Source organism: Chelonoidis abingdonii, chromosome 1 (genome assembly GCF_003597395.2).
Source record: "Chelonoidis abingdonii isolate Lonesome George chromosome 1, CheloAbing_2.0, whole genome shotgun sequence".
In the NCBI taxonomy this organism is placed as follows: Eukaryota; Metazoa; Chordata; order Testudines; family Testudinidae; genus Chelonoidis; species Chelonoidis abingdonii.
The window spans coordinates 190,391,042-190,397,041 of NC_133769.1; the positions used below are offsets into that span (position 1 = coordinate 190,391,042).

At 35.7% G+C, this 6,000-nt stretch overlaps 1 long non-coding RNA gene across 2 annotated transcripts in view; it reads left to right on the forward strand.

Moving 5' to 3' along the window:
* LOC116815473 (uncharacterized) overlaps nucleotides 1–4,752 on the forward strand; it is an 83,200-nt gene extending 78,448 nt beyond the window's left edge. For both annotated transcript variants that reach the window (XR_004371498.2, XR_004371497.2), the window contains exon 3: nucleotides 2,936–4,752. This is a non-coding gene — a long non-coding RNA (uncharacterized LOC116815473). The remainder of the gene's footprint in view (nucleotides 1–2,935) is intronic.
* The last annotated feature ends 1,248 nt before the right edge of the window (nucleotides 4,753–6,000 follow it).

The following is a 6,000-nucleotide window of genomic DNA, read 5'->3' on the forward strand; positions in this document are numbered from 1 at the left end:
GGCAGTGTGTGTGAGATGGCACAGACAGAGGAGGAAAAACAAAAGATGTGGCTAGTATCTGCATCTGTTGTTTTTGATTTGCAGAGCTAGCTAAGGCTTCTTTTTGGAGGCTGTTCACAAAGCTGGGCTATCAGGAGGCAGTTTGCTGTACACAAATGTTCAATTATTAAAATAGTAGACATTTTCCCGCCTGTGATAGCCATAGCAAGGTCACGACATTAATTTATCCAGGGTATTGTGGGTAACTATACAGAAAAAAGCATAAAGGGCACAGATGCTGGAGCAGCAAAAAATGGATGGGTCTGAGCAAATGGAGATTAAAAGGGGATGACCAATCTAATGTACGTATAGCAGTAAGAAGCTGGCATCCGTCACAGACTATTGATGGCAATAAGTATTTTAAGCCATGCTGTGAATGTGTTAATTTTTTTAATACCTCAGTAAATGCCAAATTGAATGCTATAATCCTGTATTTTTTTTTCCGTTTTCCAAATCTGATTTCAGTCTTGCTTTTGTTGTCTCATGCTTGGCGTTCTTCTCTCACTTGCTTTCTCTCTCTGTGGGTGTGTGCCTCTCTCTGAGATTACAGACTTAACTGTTTCCTAATTGTCTACTTTTGATTTATTAATGATGATTGGTCATGAGTTGGTGTACAAGCTGGGTTTAGATTTCATACCATGATGTTTTTGTTTTCTGTAGTCTGGGGGGTTTGTAGTGTTTTCTCTGGAACTTTTCTGCGAATAGATGCCCTTCACGTTTGCTGTCACAGTTATGTTGCCAAACTGCTACCTTAGTTGGTACTGCAGTGTTGCACTGCATGTTGGGATCTGTCTGTGTGGGTCAGCTGAGAATTTCTTCAGCACAAGACAGCTTTTAGAATTGGCTTGAGAATTGTGTGCTGCTCATCCCTCTTTTATAAATAATTTTTATACTACAAATCACTGTGTAGTGGTATTGTCTGGTAAAATAATTGCTCACGTAAAAAGGAAACGCTAGTGAGTTTATTACACTGTAAGTCATGAAAATACTTGTTTTAAGAACAAAGGAACAAGGTAAAAACACACACCATAACTATGCTTTATGGATTTCATAGTCTATAATACAAATGTGCCTGCATTTCATCTAACAAAGCTTTGTTTTATACTGTGTGTATAACTTACAGGTATTGTGCATATGTACAATACATACATTATACACTATACTATATATATATACACACACATAGAATATTCTAGCTAAACAACAGAATATATAGATCAATATATATGCATTATGAGGTACTCGCATGCCCACTGTTCTGTATATTGAGTAGTATATATTACTTTTGTCTGTCTGTATGTCTCTCTCTCTCTCACACACACACACACACATGCTATTTTGTATAAGGAGGTCTAAAAGAATGACTAATGTCTTGTGAAGCATTGATTTAAATCCAGCAATTTATTTTTCAACACCGTATTGGTGATTCAGATCTTGGCAATGATTTGGCTAAAATAATATAATTCCTACCAAGTGAGAGTACAACTAGTTTTAAAAAAAAACATCATTTGAATTCACATTAAAATTAGAAATTTTCATTTTCATTATTCATCAAAAAATAGGAGAAAATTCTGGATCCCAGCAGCTTATGTCCTTTTCACCAATATTTATTCAAGCAAAGGAAAAAATGAAGAAGGCGTAGAATGAACTCTAAGACTGTTAAAGAATTGCTGGCATTATTTCTCCCTACATCACGTGTGAGCCTGGGTTGCCTGCTATTCCTGAGGCAGAGGATCGAGGATGAAAGTCTGTGTGTCAGAGCCTGTTTTCACAACTGCATTTGGAGATCTGTCTTATTGATTAGGAGAAAAAGGGGGAGGGAATAGGAGTGTGAGGTGAGGGGAGGACCGACTGACTACTGGCTTATTGCAGCTCAAGACATTTTCTTCCGGAAAGATGTCAAACAACTGAGACACCGCAACAGAGGAAGTAGAAAGGTGGAAAAATAAGAAGAGGGACCCTTTGGAAGAAATGAAGGCATTTCTTATGAGAGCCTTGAGGCTTTTTTCTTTTTTTTTATCCTTCCAACATCTGACCTGCAAGGGCTAGAGTGACAGCGTCATGCAAATGCTGCAGTCCAGCAGGTCTGAGAGAGGGTGGATGCTAGACAGTGAGTTAATGTTAATGATGAGTGCAGTGAAAATACCAGCCGATACCACCCCCTCCACACACAACAGCTCTGAGTCAGCATCCGCTGCTTTGCCTTGCCTTTTTGTGTGTATCTGTGTGTGCGCGCATGTGTGTGTCTGTGTGTGGGTGTGTGTGTGTCTGTGGCTGTGTGCGTGTGCGTGGAAGGTAAAAGCAAGTCAGTCAGTGAGAAGCAAAGGTACGTTTGAGAGCAACTAAAATCTGACTGATTTCCATCTTCAGAGCATCAGATGTATTCCCTAAGGAGGATGGGTCTATGTGATGGGGGTGGTGTAATTATGTTAATGTCATATTTATAGAGGGGAGAGATTTTTCATTCTAATTATTGGTTTGAAAACCGTGGTCAAAAATTGTTTGGAAAACCATGCTCAGTTTTGTTTTGTTTTGTTTTTTTTAAAGCATGGAATTAAATCTAGGGAATGCTTGGATTTTTTTTATTGTTTCATTTAACTAGTTAGTGTCTAAGGCATAACTAATTGAATAGTGCATACCAAATGACAAAGAAAAGCTCCTATATAATGTTGCATTATATCACTGACCAAAATATTGAAAGTAATCCAAGATGTATTGAAATCTGAGGTAACATTTGGAGAGAAGAGTGAGGGAGGGCAAGAGGGTAGTAAGGCAGTTAGCAAATATTTTCTTCAGCATAGCTTTCTGTACAGCTTACTTGTAAATGGATGATTCACCTGTTCTACTAGCATATATTCTAATTCTCCCCCCCCCCCTTCTCTTTTTCCCTTTAAAGCTGAACCGCTTCCTGAAGAGCACTGAATTTTCTATACCAGATTCTACTTCAGTGGCCAGGACCTTTATGGCCACTTATTCTTTTGCTCTGGATTCTGAAAAAACATCATGGATCCATCCCTAAAGTAGAAATGTTCCTTTCCGTCCCGCAAGCAAAGCTAAAGATTGGAGGAGAATGAATGTGAATCTAATTCAGGATTGCAGTCATGCTATTCAAAGTTTTCAGCTTCAGAACAAAATGATTTGGGAAATATGATCAGTTTTCTTACTCTATCAACAATGTTTAAAAGTCGTAGGTGGTTCAAGTGACTCGACTCAAATAACAACAATCTTTGCATGTCAATAATTTCTACAGTTTATGGAGTGAAAGGTAGTTTTGAGTTTGGAAAAGAAGCAGCTGTTAATATCAGCCTGTAATGGGATTAAATGTTGAATATGGGGAAGAGGCAAAAAGTAAATAGATGCCCGAAAGTTATCCTTGCACTGAAGATGGGTTTAAAGTGCTTTATATCCTAGGGCCCACCTTACGGTAGAGGTATAATGGGGAAATATTTCAATTAGAAACCCATTAACAAGCATTTAATCCATCTTTAGGGCATTAGAGGAAATAGAATCAAACGTTTACTGTACAAATCTGCTGCAAGCAGACTTTAACCCATTTACAGACTTATCCTTCTGATGTATTGTACTATGGCTACTCATGAGTCAGAATAGTAAAGATTTTATTTGTACTCCTTTTTTCCAAAGTTGTGGAATCTATTGTAAGAAGTATCTTGATCAATCAGCTGATATTATTGTTTTGAATGTATGTGTGTATATTGCCTATTTATTTGATCTTTTCCACCCCCTACTTGAAAAGGTGGGGGTTTTTATACAACAGCAACAAAAGTTTTACTGAATGTAATCTTGACGACTAAGTGATTCAGATTATTTGAAGACGAATTCTACTGGATCATATCGGACTTTTCCTAGTCCCTGAGACCCTAACTTGTGAGGTTTTTTAGCAACAATCACAAGTCAGGCTCTTGGGACCTAGGCGGAGGGGAACCAGCAGCTTTGGACTTTATTTATTGATTGTTTACTGCAATATTAACAGAACCAAAGGAGATTTTCTTATCTGGGGGAAAATATTTATTTCAGATGTTAAGCACTAGTGTTATGCTACAAAAAAAATTGCTTCTATGTATTGTACAATATAAAGATTCTACATAATTTGTATGTTTGGAAACCTATATTGTAGTGGATAACATATAACATTTAGAATTTTAATTTAGAAATTTAAAATGAATGACAGATCTCTACATAAATCAAGTACTGAAGAATAAATGTTTTCAACCATAATTTGCTATTATAGATCCTTCTGGTGGATAATAAAATGAAACACATTTCCAAATGTATTGCTATAATTTTTAATTAACTTTTTTTTAAACTTACAAATTATACATTGATCTGTAAGGCCTAGCAAATGCATTCTTACTGTTGTCTTTGGGGTAATAATCTGAGCGTGCAAGAAAACTGTTGCTTCTCTTTTCCTGTAAGGCAGTGCAGAGATTCCTTTATAGTTGTAACTATATCTCTTAGTCTATATAATAATACAATAAAGGTTCTCATTTGGTATATTAACCCCTTACTCTGAAAGAAAAGAGAAAGCTGGTGTCAAATTCATAATCCTGTATTGAAGTCACTTCGCACACAGAACCACATACTTTTCATTTACTTACTGTATGTCAGCAGAGAAGACCGAACACCAGGAATTAGGCTCAAACTTTAGTCTCTTCCCTAATTTTTTTCCTTTTCACGTATAAAAACAGACTAACTTTTGTGTTGTCCCCATATGGTGAATACTTCAGTGGCTTCAGCATAAGATTTACCAGGACACAGCTACTTTGTTATGTCTATCACTCCGAAAGTGCTGAACCAGAACACAGAAAAATTGACTGTATTTCTTAATGTTTTATAAGAAATTTGGTCCTGATTAATTTTTGTTTGTTTCCTGTATTTAACCCAAGATGGTGCAGCACCCGGTTAATAGTATACTACAGTCACACTTCACTGATTGAAACAAAGGCTTTACTTAGGGCAAGCATCTAAACAATTTGGTCATTTTGAAATTGATATTTAGGCTCCAGTTTATTTTTTCCACATATGTAGGAGGAATTGTGTTTTATTGTAGTGCTATTGTTAAAATAAATTATTATTAAACAGAATAATTCAAGGTTTTGTTGTCCTATTTTCTTACAAAACAAACCACACTCTGTATAGTTTTCAATCAAGTCACTAAAACTACAGTTCAAGCTTTACTTTAAAAAAAATTTCTTACCTGTCCCAAAGATATGTAGTTTCTAATAATGATGAAATTGTTTTCTTCATAAAGCCATCAATCTTGCATTCTCAGAACACTTAAGAGTTACTTGGAAACATTTGATCCATCCTAGATGTACTAGTAATTCTTTTAAGGAAAGGTGTATTGACTTATGATGGTTTCTATTTATGTAATCTGAGAGGAGTAGATCTAAATCTGAGTACACAAAACTAAAATATCAAACCAGGATGATGTACTGATGAGGCACTTTGGTAGCCATTGACTTTATTATACATAATAGATTCTCTGACTTGTTTTAAAAACAATATTAAAGGTGTTGATCAAGTGAACAGGTATTCTGCCCTGATAAACTATATAGTGAGATCTAAATATATTACAGGTAGTATAGACATGCCGATATATAATATCTATGGTATTTAAAATATGCATAATATTTTCCAGAGTACAAATCCTGACTATGCTTCATTTTTCAGATAAATTATGCACATAAATGTATACATGAGGGATCTGTAGTGCATTTAGGTATAAGCACAATTTTCTTGAATGTGATTAGTTCATATGTAATTTGTCCATGTCTGTGATTCATTTTACAATTATCCTTAAGTGTAAAAAAAAAGACATTAGATGCTGCATTTTGCACCTGTCTTAGTCATGAACTAATAACACAAAGATTCCAAATATTTTCTGACAGTGAAAGTGGTGATCAAATGAATCCAGAAAATAACCCTGTGTGGCTTATTTAG